At 39.0% G+C, this 26,043-nt stretch overlaps 1 protein-coding gene and 1 long non-coding RNA gene across 2 annotated transcripts in view; both read left to right on the forward strand.

The window, feature by feature from the left end:
• col4a6 (collagen, type IV, alpha 6) overlaps window positions 1-26,043 on the forward strand; it is a 254,616-nt gene that overhangs the window by 78,337 nt on the left and 150,236 nt on the right.
• LOC122138001 lies at window positions 18,447-21,641 on the forward strand. The gene is made up of 3 exons (XR_006155229.1): window positions 18,447-18,959; window positions 19,092-19,152; window positions 21,341-21,641. It is a non-coding gene; the product is annotated as an uncharacterized LOC122138001 (long non-coding RNA).

Here is a 26,043-nt window from a genome sequence, read left to right on the forward strand (position 1 = left end):
AGCCAAACAGTAAACTACAGTATTTGTGCTACAAACCAGTCTGTTTGTTATTATCCTAATAAATTAAAAATACTATGACAAATACCAGTTTACATCAAGCAGCATAATGGATGGTTTTATATGTGCCACACAGCTAACTGGGCGCAGCTGACACCAGAAGCCTTGGACATTCAAATTCAAATATGGTTGTGTCTGTTTCAGTACGTTCAAAATAACACGATATGACATAATCTCTTTCAGCTGACATATTTCTATCACTTTTTTTCCCTTCAAAACAAGCAAGCAAATATATTGCTGGACTGCCAGTTAATTTTAATCTCTTTAATTTTGTATTTATTTATTTATTTGATTTTTTTTTTGTTGGGGGCTGTGTGTGTGTGTGTGTGTGTGGTGTGTGTGTGTGTGTGTGTGTGAGAGAGAGAGATTTTGATTTTCACAATCGATTTATTATAAAATTTTTAATATAACATTGGAAAAAAAAAAACAAAAAAAAAAAAAAAAAAAAAAAAAAAAAAAAAAAAAAAAATAAAAATAATAATATAATATATATATTACATTAAATCTCTTGCAAAGACAATTTCTTCATTTTCAACTGAAACCAGAGCATAATTACAACACCACTGAGTTTCAAAAACCTTTAACGTACTCATCAATTTATGAAAATTAAAATCAATAAGTATTCTTGATTTTACCATATTTTTAAAAACTAAAACAACATCTTGTCCTGACTTCTCTTCAATCTTATTTCTCCTAGTGATATAAACAGCATATTTTGCTTGTCCCACAATAAAATTGATGACTTGACATTTGAACTTTTGTTTTGAATTGTAAAAAAAAACCCAAAATATAATTTTGTTTTGAAAAACTAGTATTAAAATAATCTAAAAAAACACTTAATAAGTCAAAAAAGAGGGTTTAGTCGCTTACAATACATGAAGCAATGAAAAATAGTCTCCCGTTCTGAACAAAAAGGACATTTGTCGCTTACAGTGGGGTTTAAAATAGACACAAATGCATTTACAGCAATGGCTCCATGTAAAATCCGCCACTGCAAATCACCAATATTCTTTTTTAATGGTGGTTTGTAAAGTGCTCGCCAGACAGGTTTAGTTTCAGAATTGATTCCTAATTTTTCTCTCCATACTGTATCTGTTTTAGTACTTAAATTTTGCTGATGAGTAACTTTAACAATGCATTTATATAATATTTTCCCTTCTACTGTACAAAAATCAATATAATCATTACTTCCAAAATTGAACAGGGGGCTATTAAAACAAAACTCATCTATAAACAGGGAAAATTTCAAGTTCAGGAAAAAGATCTTTACTATCAGGGCTTAAAGTCCCTGCACCAAACTCTTGTAAAAGTATCTTCTCTTCATCAGTTAAAATCATAGTTATTTTTTCTAGAAATTTTTTTACAAACCGTATTGATCGAACTCCTAATAGGTTAGCTACTTTTTCAGCTCTCAGTAAATTATAACCTGATTCATTTATAATGTGTTTTAGTTTAAAAACCTTTTTATTACATAATAAATCTGTTAAACCAGGAAAATATTCTGCCGAAGTATCAAACCTAGCTCCAAAAACAACTGGGTTCTTCCAATAACCAATGAAGAGAAGTTGCTGGTTCCATCCAGCGATGTTTAAAGAAACCCCACACTTTGAACAGATTTTGATAGAAAGAAGGAATTTCATTAAAAGTCAATCTTTTATGGTCCATTAGAAACAATGTTAAATCCACTTCCATATTTCCAACTCTTCTCAAGATACTTAAGGCCAGTGGTCTCCACACCAATGAATAAGGGTCCCATCATAAGTTTCTGTATATATTGGAGACGGTAAGTGGCTCTTCTACAAGCGAGATTTACAAGACCTTGACCTCCTTCCTCTTTGGGCAAAAAGAGAATGCTTTGAGGAGTCCAATGGTACTTGTCCCAAAAAAAGTTCACCAGTTCTCTTTGAATATTAACAAGGAGTCCGTTTGGAGGGTCAACACAAGCAAGTTTATGCCATAGTGAGGATGCCACAAGATTATTAATTATAAGAATACGTCCTCTATAAGATATCTGAGGCAGCAACCATTTCCACTTTTCCAATCTACCTTTTATTTTCTCTATTAAACCTTCCCCAATTTTTCCTAATAAAGTTTTCATTTCCTAGATAGACACCAAGGTATTTTAAACCTCCTCTTTTCCAGATCAGTCCTCCAGGTAAAGCAGGAAGATCTCCACTCCAACTTCCCACCATTATAGCTTCACTTTTCCTCCAATTTACTTTGGCAGAGGAAACTAGTTTAAAATCATTTACAATTTTTTCTAGCTTAATAACATCTTCCTTCTCATTTACAAAAACAATAACATCATCAGCATATGCAGAAAGGTGTAAAGAATTATTACAATCAGGAAAACTCAAACCTTTTTAAATGAATTCGTAGTTTTTGCAGTAAGGGTTCAATTGCCAGGGAGTACAACATACCAGACATAGGACATCCCTGCCTGACCCCCCTTTCAACTTTAAAAGGAGCACACAAACCACCATTATTTTAAGAACACTCTCAATGTTACAGTACACAGCCTTTATCATTGATATAAACATATCGTTAAACCCAAAAGCCTTTAAAGTACTCCATAGAAACAAATGTTCAACTCTGTCGAATGCTTTCTCTTGATCAAGAGAAATCATTCCAGAGTTAATTCCCAGGAGTTTAGAAGCATCAAAAACATCTCTTATTAAAGCAATATTATCAAAAATAGACCTGTTGGGAATACAGTAAGTCTGATCACAGTGTATCAATTTGCTTATAATTTTACTAAGTCTCATAGCTAAAGTTTTGGACAAAATTTTGTACTCTGAACATAAAAGTGAAACAGGGCGCCAATTGCTGATATACTGAAGATCCCCTTTTTTTGGGTAACAGTGTAATGACTGCTCTTCTGCAGCTTAGAGGCAATAGTCCTCTTTTCAGACCGTCATTAAAAACTGTCAGCAGATCTTCTCCTATGACGGGCCATAGAGTCTTATAGAACTCAACAGGCAGCCCGTCAATTCCTGGAGATTTACCATTATCCAAACTCATCATGGCATTATAAAGCTCTTTCAATGACAACGTCTGTTGTAGATCATTGTTAGACTCTTCATCCACCTTTGGCAGTCCTTCAAGAAAATGATCAGCCTCTGCACCCCATTTCCTCAGTTCAGATTTATAAAGGTCAGAAAAAAAACCTACAGCACAGCAACGTATGTCAGCAGGCTCAGTTAGTTCTTGTCCTGTAGCTGAGCGTAAAGTATGGATCATTTTACTTTGACCTTTTTTAATTTCTAAATTAAAAAAGAATTTTGAGGGAGCATCCATTTGTGCCACAGTTTGAAACCGTGACCGGACTAAAGCTCCCTTTGCTTTAACTCCCAACAGGTCTACCAAAATAGATTTCTTTTCTTTCAGATCATCAATATGTTTTCTGTTGTTTTTTTTTGATGCTAATAAATCTTGTAAAACAGTAATTTCCGTCTCTAAAATCTTCATTGACTGGGCTAGGTCTCGAGTAACATTAAGAGTGTACTTTTGACAAAAATCTCTAATAAGAACTTTTCCACAATCCCACCATTGCGATAAAGATACATAAAAAATGTTTTTGCTGCTTAAAAGTTTTCCAAAAAAAAAACTAAAATTTTTCTAAGAATTTTTCATCAGTAAGCAATGAAGTATTAAAAATCCAATAAGCACTTTTATACTTAACACATTTAAACAAAACACTACACAGAACTAAGCTGTGGTCAGAAAAACCCACTGGAATAATTTTACAGAACTTAAAAAGATTTCGTTGATGTTGAACACTATATATTCTGTCAAGCCTTGCTAAGGATATATAATTTTCAGTACTATGAGCCCAAGTATACTGTCTAACATCTTGATTCATATTTCTTCCAAATATCACATAAATCATGTGTTTCAATTAATTGTATAAGTATTTTCTGAGAAGCAGCATGTGGTTCTATATGATTTCTATCTAACTTAGAATTTTCGGTACAATTAAAATCCCCACCTATAAATAACATATCATCTGGATTTAAGTCTTTTAAGACAGCATCCACCTTATCAAAAAACAAAACTCTTTCTAACCCCTTTGTAGGAGCATATAAATTCAAAAGCACCATGGTAACTTTCTCATATTTTACTTTGATCTTTAACAAACGACCACCAATTATTTCTTCAACTTCACAAGACAAAGGTAAAATGTGTTTTGAAAACAAAACAGCAACACCTCCTCTAACAGAGGATTTATGACTTAGGACAATCTGTCCATCCCATTCTCTTTTCCAGTCGTTCTCATTTTTAAAATCACTGTGTGTTTCTTGTAAAAACAAAATATCAATTTGCTTTTGTCTACTAAATTCATATAACATCATTCTTTTATAACCATCTCTGGCACCATTTAAATTTAAAGTTCCAATTTTAAAATTTGTCATATTTATTTTAGAGACAAGAAAAAAAAAAAAAAAAAAGTTGCCAAAAAAACTATTTTTGGCAAAATTTTAGAAGTTGACAGCTTCATCTTTATTACATTTTTTTTTCAGTTTGTTCACCAATTTTCTAAGACGATAAATCTCCACATCTTGAAAAGCTCCCTCTTTTATTAGATACCTTACATCATTAATAAATTGCTTACTATCAGGGAAGAAATCTTCTACTTGCACTCCTTTTACTCCTTTTGTTTCTTGCAGAAATTTGCTAATATCATTAGCACTATACAAGCAGATCAAGGTTTCATTTTGGGAACTTAGAGACAGATTTGAACATTGAGATATATTGGAATCAGAGGAATCTCCATCACTATCTGATGCCACACTCTCTTCACCACCCTCATCTTTCTTTACTTGTTTAAGTAACTTTTCTTTTCCACCACTTTTTTTCTTTCTTTTAACTGGGATCTTGAAAACAGATTTTGCTTCATTCTCAAAAACTACAGCATTTTCTTGCATATCCATTTCAACAACATCTGCTATGCAAACGTTCTCAGAAGGTTCAGCCTGCTCATAAGGCCTAGCGAATTCATCATTTTTACTAGACATGGTAACAATCTCAGACTCAGTTTTATCAGATCTTAACTCAGCAGCCACAACTGCAACCGGCCCAAGCTCACCGGCTTCGACCACTGACACACCAGCAATGCCAGTGTCATTTACGATCTCAGCCAGCGGAACAACAGACACCCCCATTTCAGTGCTTGTGTTCACAGCTGCATTTTCCTTTTTATTCGGACAATCACGAACAAGATGTCCAATCTTACTGCAATTAAAACATTTAATCGTAGTATCAGATGTTGCAAACACTGTATAATCGAAACCATCAATTTTGAACTTGAACACCAGATCAATCTCATCAATTCCGTTTTTCAACACCATGAAAACTTGTCTTCTAAACGAGACTAAATGTTTCACCAAAGGTGATTTGCACCCAAGAGGAATTTTCTTTATTGATGAAACCAGTTTTCCATACCTAGATAACTCTTGCACCAGTATATCGTCATTAATAAACGGAGGCACGTTGGACAGAATGACCTTTTTGGACGGGGGCTACTCAACGGTAAAAACACTCACGAGTGAACCGTTCAACACAACGCCACTTTGGACAACTTCATTTGCCTTCTCAATTGATTTAAAAAAGATAACAATTGCACTATTCATTCGCGATGCAGAGACAATATAATCATGTCCCACAATCTCTCCCACGGCTAAACATACCTGCTCCACGTTAATCTTAGACTCCACCTTCACTCCATGTCGGCGGGTTAAATCTTTAAAACTCATCGTGTTTTGGTTCGTCATGCCTCCCAGCGCAACGCTGGTTGCAGACGGAAAAAAAGCTTTTAACTCTAACCGATCCAAACACAACAAAACATACAAACAAACAAACACACAGCTCCAAATACAAAAGCACGATGCAGTCACCCTTACCACGCTCAGTTCATGTACTCCGACAGAGAGAAAAAAAAAAAAAAAAAAAAAAAAAAAAAAAAAAAAAACACCCAAACCGAAAGAAAAGAAAAGAGAAAGAAAAACAAACGTTTTTGCCACAGCGGGCAAAAAACCAGCTTACATTCACCACGCGCTCTCCAGTCTCGCTCAACAGACGCCCACGCATGCGATTGAAGCAGAGAGAGAGAGAGAGAGAGAGAGAGAGAGAGAGAGAGAGAGAGAGAGAGAGAGAGAGAGAGAGAGCGAGCGTGTGTGTGTGTGTTTGAGAGAGAGAGAGCGAGAGAGAGAGAGAGAGAGAGCGAGCACCGAGAGAGAGGGCGAGAGAGCGAGAACCGAGAGAGAGAGAGAGAGAGAGAGAGAGAGAGAGAGAGAGAGAGATTTCAACAGCAGCAGCAGCATGAAAATGAGCTCCTGATTTTTTTGCTTTTAAATGTTGTTTTAAGACAAGACAGACAATCAGTTTTTATAAAATTATATAAATTAAGACCTTCTGCAACATATTAACTACAAAAGAACATTGAGTCAACCAAGAAACATCTGCAGAAGACAACTAGCAGACAACCAACTGACAGAAGGCTTAAAGGTCCCACAACTACCACGAGAGAGAGAGAGGAAAAGAGGAACTCCGAGTGAGTACACAAAATATCTACAATATCTACAATCAACAATCAACCACCTTTGTTTTGGAGAAAGATTTGCCCAAAAACTGTGATATAATTAAGCTACAATATAAGGGCTGACTGCAGTAGATAAACATTCATAAAACAACAACAACAACAACAACAACAACAAACTGCTAGCAACTGTCAGAATATTTGAAAAATGACAGAATCAATCCCTATAACATACCCATCCAAAGCTACCAATGAGATCCTAAAGAAGAAACATAAAGATCAGCTCCTGAAGGACAGTCCAGAAACCCTGTACTCAGACCTATACAGGAATGGAGAGGTCAGTAACATCATATTCCACACAGAAGACCCTGAAGCCTGGCACTCAGCAATCAGACATCATTACCCCACAGTAATTAGAAAGGGCATCAGTAATGGATGGAAACTACAGATTAAGGAAGGGGAGGATTCAGATTCAGATGTTATGATAACAGCCAACCTATATAAAAATGGGACTGTAATGATTCAGGGGAAGCTGAAACAATTTGAAAAGGATTTCCTGCAAATTAAAGAAAAAGCTCAACTGAACAAGATCAGCCCTAATACACAAAAGTGTGCAGAAGAGCCCTCGACCTCCAGCCATCAGTCCAGAGACGACAGTGAGGAGATCTCCCTTCTACACAGCATCATCAGTGACATGAAGGAGAAGTTCAGGGAGATGGAGCTGGAGCTGGTGCAGCTGAGAGAGGACATGCATAGAGTGGTGAAGGAGACTGATCCAACAGAGAAAGAAGCGGAGTACAGGAAAGAAATAGAAATGCTTAAGAAAGAAACACAAGAAAGAAATGAAAAAACAGGGAGAAGAGTACAGCAGTCAGCTGTCTGTAATGAGGGAAGAGATGAGAAAGCTGAGAGAGGACAGAGAGTCCCACATAATACAACGGTCAGCTGTGGAGAAGCAGGCGACACAGAGAGGAGAACAGCAGAGCTCAGAGGAGACTCCTTCTCCAGCGAGCTCAGAGACTCGTTCTCCAGCAGACTCCTACAGTCAATCACAGCCTCACATTATACTCCTCATGGACTCCAATGGCAAGTTCATCGATGAAAAGAGACTTTTTCCCAGAAAAAACGTCCAAAAAAATATGGTGCCCAAACACAGAGAAGGCCCTGGAGCTCTTGTGTGAAGAGCAGCTGGGTTCCCCCAGCCACATCATCATCCACACCGGCACTAACGACCTCCGAGCTCAGCGAGAGAGAGTAGCAACAGCTCTCATTAATGTGACTGAGAAGGCATCCCTCCAACTTCCCCAACTCCAAAATCATCCTCTCCACCCTGCTATTGCGCTCGGACTTCCACCAGGACACCATCAGGCATATAAATGCTAGAGTATCCAGAGACTGTGCCCTAAAGCCCAACGTACACCTGGTTCAGCACCCCACAGCTGAATCTCAGCAGCCTGTACGACCACGTCCACCTCCACAGAAGGGCAGTCCCCATCTTTGCCAAAACCCTGAAGGACATCGCACTCAACCGCAGCTCCAGCACACCGCAGCGACCTCATGGACACCCCACAGAGCTACTGCAGGGACACCACCCCCTCCACCACTTCACCTCTGAACGGAGGAAGCCCACGACAGGTTCTGTGTTCCTCCCCGGAAAACACCGCATGAACAGGCCTGAAGCCCCCTCACCTTCTCATCCACATGAACATCAGCAGCCGGCGTGCAGCCGGAGCTACGCTGAAGCAGCCAGCAGATCACTGACCCCCTGCAGCCCCAGCACAGCCCACAGCCAGCCGGCCCCATCACCCTGCAGAGACCTCACCAACATCCAGCACATGCTGACTCTGCTGTGCTCACACCTCATGGGTTAGTGACTCACAACAACAACAACAAAAAAAAAAAAAAAAAAAAAAAAAAAGATTTTGGAGATTGGAAAAAAAATGAGTAAAGAAAATAAAATGTATGTGTGTGTGTGTGTGTGTGTGTGTATGTGAAAATGTGTTTTATTTCTACTTATTTTAAATGAGACTCTTAGAAACCTTTTATTTATTATTCTTGAAAAAAAAAAGAAAAAAAAAAAGTATGGATGTGTATGCATGTATACAAATTTTTTTTTTTTTTTTAATTTTTTTTATATATATCAGATTTTAGAAACATCATATTATTTATACTTCTTGAAAAAAAAAAATATATATGTATGTGTGTGTGTATGTATATGTGTATGTATATGTATGTATATATATATGTATATATGTATGTATATATATATATATGTGTATATATGTATATATATATGTATATAATATTAATATGATATCTTTGTATATTTTTCTTTACCTAATTTATACATTTAACTTATTTTATTGGATCATAATATTTAATATATTCTTCTTGATTTGTCAGTTCAATATACTGATGTCTGTCTTGTTTTGAAATAACAAATGTGATCATTTAATGAGCTCATATTCCCTGAAAGTCACATGTTGGAATATTCAAGGACTGAGGTCCTCTGTTTTTGGTATCAAGAGCCAACATTCAGACTTTAAAAAAGAAATTGAGAATTCTGACATTGTAATACTACAGGAAACATGGAATGTTAGAGATTTGTCCACTGGCTGTCCAACTGGATTTAGGGAAATAGTTCTACCATCGACGAAACTAAGAGGGGTGACTCAGGGCAGAGAGTCAGGGGGAATGCTGATATGGTATAGAGCACACCTCATAGACTCGATCACAGCTATACAAATCGGAAAATTTAACATTTGGGTTAAAAATCCAAAAAGACATTGTCTCCACAGAGCGTCCCATATTCTTGTGTGCTATATACCTTCCCCCAGCTGAGTCCCCCTATTACAGCGAAGAAACCTTCTCCATCCTGCAGGACGAGATTAGCCATTTCCAGACTAAAGGGAATGTGTTAATGTGTGGCGATCTAAATGCCAGAACTGGAAATGAACCAGACTTTGTCAACACACAGGGGGACAAATATATCACAAACACCAGCCACTCTCTGCCCTCATACCAGCTAAGAAACAATTATGACAAATTAACAAACAAAAGTGGGAAAAGCCTTCTAGAGCTCTGTCGGTCACTGGGCCTGTATATAGTGAACGGTCGCATACGGGGAGACTCTTTCGGTTGTTACACATTTAATTCTTTCTTGGGCAACAGTACTGTAGATTACTTCATCACAGACATTGACCCAGTGCATCTCAGGGCATTCACAGTCAGTCCTCAAACACCTCTGTCAGACCACTGTAACATTACACTATATTTAAGACGAACTCATAGCAATGAATCACACAGACAGCCCTCTCACTTACTAAAGCTGCAACCACCCTACAAGTGGACCAATAACAGCACAGAAAATTATCAAAATGCAATAGAAAGTCAAACGATCAAATTATTATTGGAAAAATTTATATTGAACACATATTCACAAAATAAATTAGGAATAAATCTGGCACTTAGTGACATTACCAAAATATTCCACCAATCAGCATCCATGTGCAATTTGAAAAATAAATCTTCAAAAAGGAAACCAAAAAACACCAAAGAAATGTGGTTTGACAGTGAGTGCAAAAATATCCGAACAACAGTACGAAATCTTTCAAATCAAAAACACAGAGATCCTGACAATGAAGAGCTCCGCCATCAATATCACGAAGCCCTTCGACTGTACAAACAAACTCTACGAGTAAAAAAGGAAGAACACACAGAACAATTATTTCAAGCAATGGAGGAGTCAATAAATACCAGTAACTTCTGGAACAACTGGAACCACGCTCTATAGGCCACAACAGGAAGACCTGGTCATTCAAAACGGGAACATATGGAGGACACACTTTGAAAATCTGTACAAAACAAGCTGAAACAAATCCTGCTCGAAATGAATTAAAAACCAAATTAGAAATCCTAAAAGAAAACATTAAAGACAATCAGAACCCCCTGGATTTCCCAATCACAGTTAATGAGCTGACAGACAGACTACATGCTTTAAAACCCAACAAGGCATGTGGCATTGATGGAATACTGAACGAAATGATCAAATACACCAATGACCAATTCAGAACCGCAATAATCAAATTATTCAACTTTGTTTTGAGAGTAGGATATTTCCCCGACACCTGGAACCAAGGCCTAATTACACCAATCTTTAAACAAGGAGACAAATATGAGCCAAACAATTACAGAGGCATATGTGTCAATAGCAACCTGGGGAAAATATTCTGTTCGATTATTAATACAAGATTGCAAAACTTTCTCAAAACCCACAAAATCCTGGACAAAAGTCAAATTGGATTTCTGCCCAAAAACACAGAACGTCGGACCACATCTACACCCTCCACACAATCATTGATAGACATGTATACCAAAATAAATCCAAAATCTTTGCTTGCTTTATTGTTTTTTTGAAGGTTTTATTTTCTTTATTTTGCGAAGGACTCTTCCTAAAACTACTGGAAAATGGGATTGGAGGGAAAACTTTTGATTTAATCAGCACCATGTATAAAAACAATACATGTGCTGTAAAAATTGGAAATAAACGAACAGAATTTTTTCTCCCAACAACGAGGAGTCAGACAAGGTTGCCCACTGAGCCCCACTCTATTTAACATATATATAAACGAATTAGCCAAAGCCTTAAATAATTCCCCGGCCCCGGCCCAACCCTGACAGAATCAGAAGTTAAATGTCTCCTCTTCGCAGATGATTTAGTCATTCTGTCAAAAACAAAAGAGGGACTACAGCAGCTCCTCGACGTCGTAGAGACATTCAGTCATACGTGGGCTCTCAAAATTAACCTCGCAAAAAACTAAAATAATGATTTTTCAAAATAGATCCAGATGTAGGGAAAATAAATACATCTTTCGAGCAGGAAACCAAGTCCTCCAACACACCCAGGAATACACATATCTGGGATTAAAACTGAGTTCAACAGGGAACTTCAATCTGGCTGTGAATGAACTGAAGGCAAAAGCAATGAGAGTCTTCTACATGATTAAAAATACTATTCGACATGAAATTCCAATTCAAACCTGGCTAAAAATCCTAAAAGCAATAATTGAACCAATTGCTCTGTATGGCAGCGAGATATGGGGACCTCTAAAAACCCAAGATTTCTCTAAATGGAAAAAAAGAGGAAATCGAAACTCTGCATACACAAATTTGTAAAAACATCCTAAAAGTAAACAGAGCAATGCACAAACAACTCGTGCAGAGCTGAATTAGGACAATACCCCTTATTGATCAGTATCCAGAAAAGAGCTGTGAAGTTCTACCAGCACCTGAAGCACAGCGAGCCGAGCTCATACCAGGCTGAAGCCCTGCAGTGTCAGGAGCAGAACCGGCACCGGAGCGCACTCTCACAGCTGATGCTCAAACTACAGCCAGACCAGCACAGCACCATCTGGACAAACCAAATTATACAACTACAAAAACAAAACTACATCACCTATTGGAAAGATGTTACTAAATCACAAAAGAAGATGGAACTCTATTTAAAGCTGAAGAGAGAGTATAAACCAGCAGAATACCTGAGCTGTGTGAAAGAGCATAAATTGAGAAAGACCCTAAGCAGATATAGACTGAGTGATCACCGTCTGGCTGTAGAGAGAGGACGGCACAGGCAGAGATGGCAGCCGAGAGAGCAGAGACTGTGTTCACTGTGCTCTCAGAGAGAGCTGGAGACAGAAGAACACTTCCTCATTCACTGTGATCACTATCACAGCATTAGATCACACTATTTCACCAGATTCCAACAACTAGAACCACATTTTATGGCCTTACCAAATTCAGAGAAATTAAATCATATTTTGGGAGAAAACTCTATCTCAATCACAACAGCAGCAAAGTATGTAACAGCCTGCCACAAACTACGAGAGTCAGCCAGTGGACAAAACTAAAGTCTGAATGTTGAGACAAATACACACAAGTGTGTTTTTTATTTTTTATTTTATTAGTTGTTATTTTTATTTATTGATTTATAAATGTATTCATGCATTTGTTTACTGATTGATTTTATTGATTATTTGTCCACTGCCTATGTAATGGCCAATGCTTTGGCAATACTGTACAGGTCATGCCAATAAAGCTCAATTGAATTGAATTGAATTGAGAGAGAGAGCGAGAGAGCGAGAGAGCGAGAGAGAGAGAGAGAGAGAGCGAGCACCGAGAGAGAGAGCGAGAGAGCGAGAGAGAGAGAGAGAGAGAGAGAGAGAGAGAGAGAGAGAGAGAGAGAGAGAGAGAGAGAGCGAGCACAGAGAGCGAGAGAGAGAGAGAGGTTTACAAAACTTTATTTAAAACAACACTAAATCTTCAACAATTCACATTATATAGAAGAAATAATTTTTTTTACAAAAATTACATTTGCAAAACCAGATGTCCATCAGAAACAACACACAAAACCTCATTAACACACCACAGATCACTGAAACCCGTCTCAGTGTTTACAAGACTATAGTATACAAATTCTATCTTTAGTCTGCCAGCTACTAATTTCTTAAACATCACTTCAACATTAGTACTATTTAACTGTAAACCTTGATTTTTCCTGGTTTTCCATATTGCCAATTTCGCAGTTCCTATTAAATAATTTAACAGACACATCTTCCTTCTTTTTGAAAAATTATATTTCACACCCCCTATAAAAACTTCCTCTGAGAATTCTTCACCCAAAGCTTGAAACAGTCTACTAAGAGCATCAAAAAGACCTTCCAATCTTTTACATTTTAAAAACAAATGTTCTAAATTCTCTTCCTCCCCACAGAACCTACATCCCACCCCTACTACTGGGTTCAGGTGTGCCACATGTTTGTCCGTAGCTATTGCACCATGAATTATTCTCCATTGAAGATCCGCTGTTCTTTTCTCGATTGGAGGTTTATACAGAGTTCTCCATCTATCTCTTACAAGAAAGTCTGCCTTCAGCAAAACTGGCCACCTTGAGATCTTTTGTCCTCTGAGTAACACTTGATGTAAAACTTTTACTGCAGTGTTATATATGGCTTTCTTTGATGTTGTTTTAAACAAATCCAGCTGTGGAGTTTTAAAAGACAAAATTGAACCTGTGGATTCATCCTCTTGTCTTTCACCGACGACAGCAGCAACTCTTATTTTTGGAAAGTCCGGTTCATTACTTGTGTCTGACAGAAATCCTTGTCCAATGCTTTTCCTATAACCACTTGGTAATGCATTGACAATTTCTTCCACCAGCTTTTCCGTCAAGCGCGAGGACTTTAATCCTGTCAATTCTTTCAAGGTTTCCACAGATTCCCATCGGTCATTATTTAAAAGTTGCCCCAACTTCACAATGCCATGTCTTTGTAAACATGCACGCACGCTTACAGCTGACAAAAGTCTTGTCTGAATCATTGGGTTGAAAAACAAGCATTCCTCTTGTATCCAACTCCCAGATTCATCAACATCTCTTTCCACTTTAAAAACAGTTCTCCAAGAGTGCAACATTGACCGGTAAAAAGGTGTAATTTCGGACAGATTCACTTTATGCAGTTCCATTAAAAACAGATGTCTATCTAATTTAAGACCACCTGCTTTTTGTAGAATCATTTTTGCAGTCTCAGTCCAAGCTAAATCCTTACAATACAGAAAACCTCTGTGCTGCTTGTATTCTAAAAGCAGAGATCTTGCTCCGCACATCCACCAGACCTTGACCTCCCTCGTACACTGGAAGGTAGAGTGCTGCCGCTCGAATCCAATGCTCTCCACTCCAAAAAAAAATCCACAAATGTCCTCTGTATTTTGCAAATCAATTCTTCAGGTGGTTCCATTACAATGAGTCTATGCCATAAAGTTGAGGCAGCCAGATTGTTCACAACTAGAACTCTTCCTCTGTATGACATCAATGGTAATAGCGATTTCCATTTAAACAATCGGGCAGATACCTTTTCCAGCATTCCCTCCCAATTTCTATTCTGAAATTGCTTATTTCCAAAAAAACACCCTAGCATTTTCAGCCCATCCCTTTCCCACAACAATCCACCAGGTAGTTTTGGAGGTCCTTGCCCACCCTTCCACTGACCAATAATAAGTCCCTCACTTTTTCCCCAATTTACCCTAGCTGAAGATGCCTTTCCATAATTTCTCATTGTTTCAGGTTAAAATATTAACATCATTTTGATTTGAAATAAAAACAGTTACATCATCAGCATAAGCTGATATGGAGATTCCACGCATGACATTAATTCCACTGAGATCTCTTCTTAGCATGAACAGCAAAGGCTCAATAACAAGGCTATTTAATTGTCCAGGCAGTGGACAGCCTTGCCTGATCCCTTTTAACACAGGTATTGGTGCACTCAATCCTCCACCAGCTTTCACAATCACAAATACTTCAGAATATAACAGTTGAATATAAGATATAAAATTCTTTCCAAACCCAAAATTTTTCAAAACCTCATAAAGATATGTATGATTAACTCTATCGAAAGCCTTCTCTTGGTCTAACGACAGAACACCCAGGTCAACATTATTGAATTGATTAAGATCAATGACATCTCTTAACAAAAAAAGATTGTCCATAATTGACCTATTAGGAATACAGGTATGTTTGATCCCTGTGAACTAATACTTCCAAAACATGTTTCAACCTATTTGCTAAACATTTTGAAATTATTTTATAGTCCATGCACAATAAAGAGACAGGTCTCCAGTTCTTTAGAAGGCACAAATCCCCCTTTTTAGGGAGCAAGGAAAGGACTGCTCTTCGACAGCTTACAGGAAGTACCTTATTCCTTACACTTTCCAATAAAACTTCATACAAGTCACTTCCAAGTACATTCCAGAATGTCTGATAAAACTCTGCCGGCAAGCCATCAATTCCTGGTGAACGGCCATTTGATAACTGTTTCATTGCCTCGGTGATCTCCTGGAAAGTAATCTGTCCATCCAAGGATTCCTTCTGTTCATTTGTCAATTTCGGTAGATCACTCAGCAAATCAGACATACATTCAAGATCACAAGTCTCAACATCATACAGATCCGTATAGAAATTGACTGCCAGTTTCCTTATTTCCAATGGGTCAGAGGTTATGACCCCGTCAGGCCGCCGAAGATGATACATTTGCTTTTGCTGCACACTTTTTCTTTTCAAGATTAAAAAAATATGAGGAAGGAGCATCCATGTCTTTAATAGAACAAATTCTTGCTCTTATTAATGCTCCTTTCACTTGTTCTTGAAATAATGAACCAAGTTCTTTCTTTTTATTCAAATGTTCATTTTTTATCCTTCCATCATCCTTATTTATCACAAGAATATTCTCCAAAGATTGTATATCCCTTTGAAGTTTTTGTACCGCTGCTTTCACCATGGAAGTAGAATGTGAACTATAATTCTGACAAAAGGTTCTTATGTTTGCTTTACCGACCTCCCACCACATAAGCACGTTTTCAAAAGAAACCTTTTTTAACTTCCAGTCATTCCAAAAGAATATAAAATTCTCACAAAATAAAGCATCTTGTAATAGTTTAGTATTAAAATGCCAAAAATAGTTTGGTTTTGAAGTTCTTTTCATATTCAAAGCAAACAATATCAAATGGTGATCTGAAAAACCAACGGGAAAAATAGAAACCTCAGCTATTTTATTATTCCATTCTTTACCTATATAAAATCTATCTAATCTAGCTCCGCTAACCCTATTATTAGATGCTTTGAGCCAAGTATACTGTTTGATTCCCGTGTTTCTTCTTCTCCAAATATCTATTAAATCAAACTTTTTTAAAATTTTTAACAATACAACACTTGACTCATGATGGGGTTCTTCTCCATTTCTATCAAGAATAAAATCAATAGTGCAATTCCAGTCACCTCCAATGATTGTACAAACATCGTCATCAATTTTTTGAATAGCACTCCTCAATTGTAAAAAAAGACCTCACACGCTCAGGTCCATTGTTGGATTGCATAAACATTTATCAGTACAAATACAGATCCTTCATATTTGATTTTTAACAACAATATTCTTCCTTTTACAATTTCTTCACCAGCTAAAATATTAACATTCATTCCTTTAGCAAATAAAATTGCTATGCCAGCACTTATATTTGTCCCATGACTTAAAACACTCGTTCCTTCCCACCATCTACTCCATTCAGATTCATTGTCTACACTTGAGTGTGTTTCCTGTAAGAAAGCTACATTAATTTTTTTAATACCAAATAACTCCGATACCATTGCTAATTTATTACCATCTCTACCCCCATTAATATTTAAAGAGCCAACCCTCAACAGCTCCATAGAAGAAAGAAAATATAAAGAGGATAGAAAAAGAACAAAAAAACTAAGAGAAATGTTCACCACATGTGACTTAAACATTTGATTTGTTTTGAGAAACGTTTATTTTATCCCTTCTTAGCTTTGTTAACATCTTCTTCAACCTGAATCTTTTTTGTTTGCTTAACGCATCAAAGCTAACATTTCTCTGCAACAATTTCACTGTATGCATGAATTTATTCTCATCAGGAAAAAAATCTTTAACTTCAACAGTTCTTCCAAAGGTCTCATCCAGGAAGTTATTTATATCTTGCAATTTATACACATCGTCCACACTTCCACACTGTGATCCAATGTCAGACATATCAGAGAAAGCATCATCATCTCTCATCCCCGAATCAGCATCACACATTTCACCAGAATTAGACATTTCAGAATTTTCATTAAAAACCCTTTCAACGCTAACCGTAGCTACATCATCATTCAGTACACTAGCGTCCTCCAATTCAGAAATATCATTATTTTTACCAGAATCAACCATTTCATGGACATTCTCAGTCTGACTTTCAATCACTCCATCACTGTCGATGTTCCTCTGTGATCCAGCTTGAGGCTGCACATCCTCAGAAGCTGACTTGCTGCTCTCACCAGCAGTAGAAGTACTAGGCCTAACTTCAACTTCACTAACCTGGGCCTTGTGTGGACATGCGTGCCGTTTATGCCCGATGTCCCCGCACTCAAAACATTTCAAACTACCCGTGTTTGCGTAAATAAAATACGCTTTCCCTTCATGCATGACTCTGAACGAAATGTCCAGCTCTGGTTCATTTAAGAACATAAACACCTGCCGCCTGAAAGACATAACGTGTTTAAGAGCAGCGTTTTTACACCCCAGCGGGATCATCTTAATCTCACTAGCCTTTTTTCCATATCGCGACAAAGCTTTCTCAATTTCGTCATTTCGAATAAAAGGCGGCACATTGGATATCGTAACTCTCGTTGTCGGAGCAACAAGCGGTGAGATAATAAGAAAATCACCACTTACCACAATTCCGTCGCTTATCAAACTGATTTACTATGTCTTCCTTCTCGACAAAAACCACCACTGCTTTATTCATCCTGGATGCTGTAGTAATGTTCTCATACCCAACTTTTTCACCGATTGCCAGCAACACGTCTTCAACAGTGATGCCCTGAGCTGGTACACACCTGATTCCATGGCGGAGCGACACCTGTGACACTGTCCCCGCAGGGACAGACGCCATCCCAGTGCCGCCTCAAAAACTCACAAACACTCACAAAACAAACCAGATGTTATTTTTAGAAAAACAACCAAACATTCATAGACTTAGAAACATAAAAAAAAACAAACAAACCAAAAAAACAAACAAAATATATGCGGAAAAAAAAAAACCAAAATCAATCGTCCTCTCCTCGTGAACACCCTCACCCCAACACTCCCAGCATGCACCGAGAGAGAGAGAGAGAGAGAGAGAGAGAGAGAGAGAGAGCACCGAGAGAAAGAGAGAGAGAGAGCGAGAGAGCGAGAGAGAGAGAGAGAGAGAGAGAGAGAGAGAGAGAGAGAGAGAGAGAGAGAGCGAGCACAGAGAGAGAGAGAGAGAGAGAGAGAGAAAGAGAGAGAGAGAGAGTCGTTAGCGTAGCCTACTGTATGTACCCATAAAGATGATCACTGTCAGATGTAATCAGCCATCAATAGTTTAGCAATCAATTATGAAAATATATAGTGAATGTAAAAATATAGCCCAGAAAATATTAAGGTAACTTATTCATGTAATTATGATTTCTCTTGACTGTATAGTTAATTTGCATGTTCATTCATACAAACCCATGTAATATTTAACTGATATTTTTTTCTTTTTTTTCCCTTTTCCGTTCTCAGATATTAAACCGTATACCATATATTAAATCATTTTTTCAACTTTAGTTTTAAACCATTAACATAATGTTTGTCTTTTCTCTTTTGAGTATTGATTGCCATCTAGTCCTGATTGCAGAGTTAAGCTCCAGCCCCAGTAATATACAGCTGAAGCAGCTGATCAAGGTCTTCAGGATCACCACAAACTTCAGACAGGTGTGTGGACAGGCTGGAGATAAACTCTGCAGGACACCACTGATGTAAGTGATAAACCTAGCAGTCATCCTGCGTCTCTTCTCAAAGGTGTCAAAATAAAATTACATTTTAATTTGTATTGATATATGCAATATTTCACTAAAATGCATTGATTTTTCCTCTTTTTCTCCATTTAGTTTGTGTCAGATGCAGATAAAGAGTCACCAGGAACAGGTCACTGCATCTTTTGTCATGTAAGTACACTTCAATTTATTTAAAGCTGCATATTCATGCATCAAGTTAATAGTCATTAGTTATTTCTTAAAGGGCTAATTTTTCCAAAAATTAAAGGTCTGTCATCATTAACTCACTCTGTTGTTTCATACCTGTATTACTTACTTACTGTATTACAATAATAAGCTATTTTTATCTGTGACTCAGACAGCCTCTTGGGACATAGTCTCAAACCCAGCGAACACCGTAACATATGTTTATAAAAGTGGTAATATTTAGGGGTGTCCCCGACTAAGGATTTTCATAGAATTTTCTAATCTTGTCGATAGTCGACTGATAGTCAAATCATATGTTTGGGGGCGGGGTTAAAATAGACATTCAGACATTCGACAGCCATAATTACTGACGTTAACGCACAGGTAAAGTGTGAAAGGTACGCCTCCCAGATACAAAAATAATGTTCTGATTAAAAGACAGTTAACATTAAACAGCAGCGATACTAAGAACTCACAATATTTTTTTTTTATAATAGTGCTCTTATTATAACGTTATGTATATGACAGTAGTTATTAATGTTCTGCATTTTTGATGACCAGTAGAATGAAAAGTGAAAGAAAGTCGTGACATTTGCCAAGTATGGTAACCCATACTCAGAATTGGTGCTCTGCATTTTAACCCATCCAAGTGCACACACACAGCAGTGAGAAGTGAACACACACCCGGAGCAGTGGGCAGCTATATATCCAGCGCCCGGGGAGCAACTGGGGGTTCAGTGCAGGGCACTTCAGTCATGGGTATTGAGGGTGGAAGAGAGCGCTGTTCATTCACTACCTCCCACCTACAACTCCTGCCAGCACCGAGACTCGAACCTGCGACCTTCAGGTTACAAGTCCAACTCTCTAACCATTAGGCCACAGCTGCCCCCATAGAAATGAAGTATTTATCTCATATAGAATAAGCTTCATTATTTATACAACATAACGTTAATATTACAACTTATAGGTTATCTGCACAAAATGCCCAAATGCATGAACGTGTCTGTGCGGCTCAAAATGAACTCCTTTTGTGAACGCGTTCTTCACACAGCAACTAAACTCTAAAAATTCACAGCGTTTTATTATAATAGTGTTCTCATTATAATGTTATGTGTATGACAGTCCCAGTCATAGTTATTAATATTATGCATCGTTGTTTGTCCTGCTCGCGCTGTGCGCTGAAGAGATAATCACTGTATCATGAAGTGCTTTACTGCAGCTCAACTCAACCGAATGCTTCTTATACGATATAAATAATATATACACTATATATTTAACTGGCTGAAATGTTTTGAAATCACTTGTACCCTACCTGATTGTAAGAAATCCAGTCTTTCACTCTGCCTGTGTCAACTTGAGTCTTGTTAAAGTTTTAAATCTCTGCCGCCAAGATGCTTCTCTGTCGGTCTCGGATTATAGAAAGTGAAACTGAAATCTATAGGGGTGGTTGGATTTGATCATGCACGTTAAAATATTTATTTAAAGCTTCTTTTTCAGAATCTTATTTACAGCAATATCTTAATAGGCTGAATATAAACTTATTTAGAGAAAACCGGTAGCTCTATGTGAAATCAAACATTTGAGCATTTATAGCCAAACTGGCATGATCATAACAGCCGCGAATATTCGACTGTGAGATTTTTGGTCGAATCGGGCTCCTCCTATCGAAGCATTGAATCGTCGATTATTCAGGGTCACCCCTAGTAATATCGCAGTGTTTTGCCATAATATAACTTAACCTTGTGTTAAAACCATTTTTAATTATGTACTCAATAATACCTTCTGTTGTTGAACTGGGAAAAAATTAACACAACACACACATATTGGATATGGATATGTATGTGAGTCAACGTGTTTAGAATTGAAATTTGAAAATGTTGTAAATTAATTATTTTAGTCTTTCATTCAGTTTTCTCTTAATCTCACTCTTAATCTCAATCAACCACTGATCTCTCATTGTCTCATTTATTCATGAAGTTCATTCACACTCTGTCACTCTCTGTGTATCTCTGCCATCAATAAAGAATACATTTATTTTTAACATTAAAAAAAGATCCACCAAAAATATAAGTGCCCTGGGAGACTTCCTGAGGTGGAAACTTTGATTTTGTTTAGGTTTTTATATATGTGTATATATACATTTTTACATTTTAATTGTTGTTTTCTTTCTCGGGTAGATGCTGGAACGAAAAGCAGCCAGGCCACAGCATCTAAAATGGAGACTTCTATTAAAGTGGCTCCGTAACGTAAGAGACTTGGACAGTGGAAGGAGCAGAAGAACCAGAAGATCAGAGATCAGGCAGAGCTCTACTGGTGCCTCTTAGGGGATTGATTTATCTATAATTATCTATAATATCTACTTAATTTTCTGATGTAGTTATAATTGGTCATTGTTCTGTTTTATATATCTATTCAATACATTCTAGTGTTAAATAGTTTGGGGTCAGAAAGTTTTTTTTTTTTCTTTAAGATATTACTTGTATTCAGCAAGGGTGCGTTAAACTGATAAAAAAAAATGCTGCTCTTTTAAAAGCTCTATTCAAAGTAACCTGAAAAATATATATTACTGTTTCCAAATATAAAGCAGCACAACTGTTTTTGAGATGATAAAAAAAAAAAAATGTTTATTGAGCACCAAAACAGAGTATTTGAATAATTTATTTTGGATTGTATGACACAGAAGACTGGAGTAATGGCTGCTGAAAATTAAACATAGTAAAACAGTTTTTTTTTTTTTTTTTTGTTAATTAAAACAGTTATTTAAAATTGTAATATTTCATAATGTTACTGCTTTAACTGTATTTCTTATCAAATAAATGTAGTTTTGGTGAGCATAAGAGACTTGTTTCAAAAACATTTACAAATCTTACCGATCCTAAACCTGAACAGTGTTTTTTTCTGCATTTTTTACATGGCCGTGAATAAATCAAAGTATTTGAAATTTATGACTCTCAATTTACTACTTCTACTTTCAACGTATAATTGTTCTGCATGTGATTGAATAGTTATATTGCAGCATTCTGCAGGTACAAAGTTTTATTTGTTAAGGCCACAAAGGCCCTACACAGGTTTATGTCCACATTTACCTCCAAAGTGTGGGAATACTGTGAGGTCTGCTGGGACACTAGGTACACATTTTCAACTGGGATGCTACTTAGGACAAATAGAGGGGACACTTTTGGCCCACAGTATTCCCACTCTTTCTCCACTGTGCCCACTCCCAGCCCACAGTGTACCCACACTCTCCCCACTGTGCCCACAGTGTACCCACACTTCCACCATTATGCCCACAGCCAGCCCACAGTGTACCCACACTCTCCCCACTGTGCCCACACCCAGCCCACAGTGTACCCACACTTCCACCATTATGCCCACAGCCAGCCCATACTCTCTCCACTGTGCCCACACCCAGCCCACACTGTGTACATACCTGTGGGCATGTTATTGGCACACAATTGGCCCCATTGGGGGCCCACTCAGCTTTGTGTGGGCCAGCCCACACTTAACCCACACTTTTGGGCTGTCCCACTTGGGCCCCACACGGGCCCCATAGTGTGGGGCCCACACGTGCCCTGCATTTCACGCCGGTATTGGGGCCCACAGCGGCATGTTTGCTGGGTAATGCTTGATAAGGCAGCGTTTGTGAGCTCAGCGCTGCTTTGCAGCCGTTACCCGGAGAGACCTCTATCTCTCCCGCTCTTAAAGCGCCTCCTGCTGGCAGGAAATGAATTTGCATATATATATGTATATGGGAGCGGGGGAGTGCCGCCACAAACAGAGTGTAAGGCTGTGGGAAACACTTAAAGTGGTCCACAATCAACCAAGAAGAGAGAAGGGAGACGATTCGTTTCGCTTGATGTTTTCCCTTTACGTCTCCATTCACAGACCCATTTGCTGTTTTACTTGTGCATTACTAAGAAAAATAATGTAGTCAAGATACTTGTGAAGGGTATGTAAGGAGTGGGGTGTCCCTTGTTTTGTTTTGTTTTTGTTTTTACACGTTTTCTCTTGTTTTGTGGATAAATAAGGATAAGGGGGTATTTCATTAGGTAAGTTAGTTTATTTTCTATTTAGTTAGCGGATTATTATGATTATTATTATTATTTTTGGGCTTCCATTTCCTTTATTATTTTCTTCTCTTTTTCGTGTGTTAAATAAAAGATTGCTGTATGGCTATCATTTTTGAGCAACAAATAGATGTGTCGTGACTTTGGGTCTGGAGACGGGCACATAAGCGTCTACTTTTATTCTTATTGCTCATTTCTATTTTATTCCCTAGACTAGGAGTTCAGGAATGTAACAGTTACCAAATATTCAGTAAGAATATTATATATGTGTACTGATAAAATACAGAGTAATGAAGAGCACTCACTTGGAACACAAGTGTAGAGTTGCTTGTCCTCTTCTGTTAATAATATAAAAAAAAAAAACTTAAGACATGAACAAATTCAATCACTTCTTATTTACAGTCTTCTTCTCTCTCTGTCACTCACCTGTTAACACCTCGACTTCACACAGAGTAAGGATCTCATCATTCCCAGGTAAAAAAATGTTGACATATCGGCCGTTAACAGGCTCAAACTCAAACGTTACTGTGACATTAGGAACAGTGAGAATTGTTGCAGCCCTGCAAATACATAAAGAACAGTGTTAAAATGTAAACCAGATGCCTCTAAACACAATGTACATGTCTAAAAAACTTCAGTTACACTGTATTGAAATCAGATGTGTTTGTATAGCACTCGTCACAATACAAATTATTGTTAATGTTTTATATCGCATTGCTATAAGCAACAATTGTCTAAACTTACAAATGTCTAATCACAATCCCCCGGTTGCACAGACAAAGCTTAAGCATGGTCCTAGACTAAAATGCATGTCTGGGCTGTTTTACCTGAAAGAAACTTGCACTGACATATCTTAAAATATGTCAGTGCCATTGTTCCCTTTCGAACATTCACTCACGTTATGTATGTATAGTTATGTTTGTTTTTTAATTTTTGTTTTTGCTTTATTTTTTAACGTTTGTGTAGCTGCACAAACCAATGGTGCTTTAGCCCGCCAAAGGGGGCAGGGCCGACCGCTATATAAGTCGGCCCATAGCGCCATTCATCAGATCATTTCTCCTTCATCGACAAGATCATCTCTTCGCTGACTCTTCTGCGAGAAGAAGCCTTGGAAAAAGCTCCAGCGCTGCTCACCGCCGTGGAAGAAGCTGAAAGCAGCGACGGCATCCAGGCAAAGAGCAAATTTCCTAAAGAGCAATTTTCAGCGCACGTTGCTCCAAATGTCATGCCGCGAGTGTGGTTCGTGCAAGGTTGCATGATGAAGACGGGCACGCAGAGGCTGCGCTCGCTGATGGCTCGTGCTCTTTTTGCGAGAGTATGAGCCTTTCCCGTCTACGCTCGCGGATCGCCTTGTTCCATCAAGAGGAAAGAATCGGCGGGGCAGCGGATCCTTTTTAGTGGGCTCGGGCAGTGTCACGTCGACTCAGCGCCTACGTGCCCCGCCCTCCCCGCATCCTCTCACGCCGGTGTGCTTCGCACATGAGGACCAGCGCCCCTCTTCAGCTGCGAGCGGGCTGGTATCGTTTTGTTCGTTTGGCCTTGTTCCATCTCATTCGGTGATTTCGGGGGGGGAATCTTTATTGTTGGCGTCGTCAGGAAAGGAGGATTGGGCTGAATCAGGCGAGGAGCCAGAAGCAGCCCCTCCCCCTCGAGTGCCGAGGCCAAAGCCAGACGCCGAGCTAATCTGCATCCTCGCGAACGCTGTGGAGGATCCGGCGTGGAAGAAGCTGAAAGCAGTGGAGGATCCGCCATGGAAGAAGCTGAAAGCAGCGACGGCATCCAGGCAAAGAGCAAATTTCCTAAGAGCAAATTTCCTAAAGAGCAATTTTCAGCGCACGTTGCTCCAAATGTCATGCCGCGAGTGTGGTTCGTGCAAGGTTGCATGATGAAGACGGGTACAGCGAGTGCGCCGCCTGCCTCGGCCGCGCCCACGCAGAGGCTGCGCTCGCTGATGGCTCGTGCTCTTTTTGCGAGAGTATGAGCCTTTCCCGTCTACGCTCGCGGATCGCCTTGTTCCATCAAGAGGAAAAAATCGGCGGGGCAGCGGATCCTTTTTAGTGGGCTCGGGCAGTGTCACGTCGGCTCAGCGCCTGCGTGCCCCGCCCTCCCCGCATCCTCTCACGCCGGTGTGCTTCTCACATGATGACCAGCGCCCCTCTTCTGCTGCGAGCGGGCTAGTCTCATTCGGTGCGTTCGAGGAGGACGTCGTCATTGATGACATTACCGCCGACGACTCTGTATCCTTGGCGGCGTCAGGAAAGGAGGATTGGGCTGAATCAGGCGAGGAGCCCGAAGCAGCCCCTCCCCCTTTAGTGCCGAGGCCAAATCCAGACGCCGAGCTAATCCGCGTCCTCGCGAATGCCGTGGAGGATCTGGGCCTCGAGTGGATGAATGGTTCCTGCCAGAGACCCGCCAGCAATCCTCCCATCAGTGTCCAGCCCCGTTCTTAGCAGATGTCCATGACGAGCTCACTAAGACGTGGCGAGCTCCCTACTCGGCATAGGTGAACCGCTCTACTGCAGCAGCTCTCACCACCGTTGACGGAGCTGACGAAAGGGGATACACCAAACTTCCCCCCCTGAAGGAAGCGATCGCCGCACATCTGTGCCCGCCATCTGCTCTCAGCTTAAAGGGCCATGCAGCGCATCCATCTAAGCCCTGCAGCACCACCTCGGCTATCGCCGACAGGGCTTATGCAGCAGCCGGTCAGGCCGGTTCAGTGCTGCACACAATGGCGATCCTTCAGGTGTTCCAAGCCAAACTTCTCCGTAATATGGACGAGTCTGGCCAGGAGCACCAGGAGGCCTTTAAGG

This window comes from Cyprinus carpio, chromosome B7 (genome assembly GCF_018340385.1).
Source record: "Cyprinus carpio isolate SPL01 chromosome B7, ASM1834038v1, whole genome shotgun sequence".
Lineage (NCBI taxonomy): Eukaryota > Metazoa > Chordata > Actinopteri > Cypriniformes > Cyprinidae > Cyprinus > Cyprinus carpio.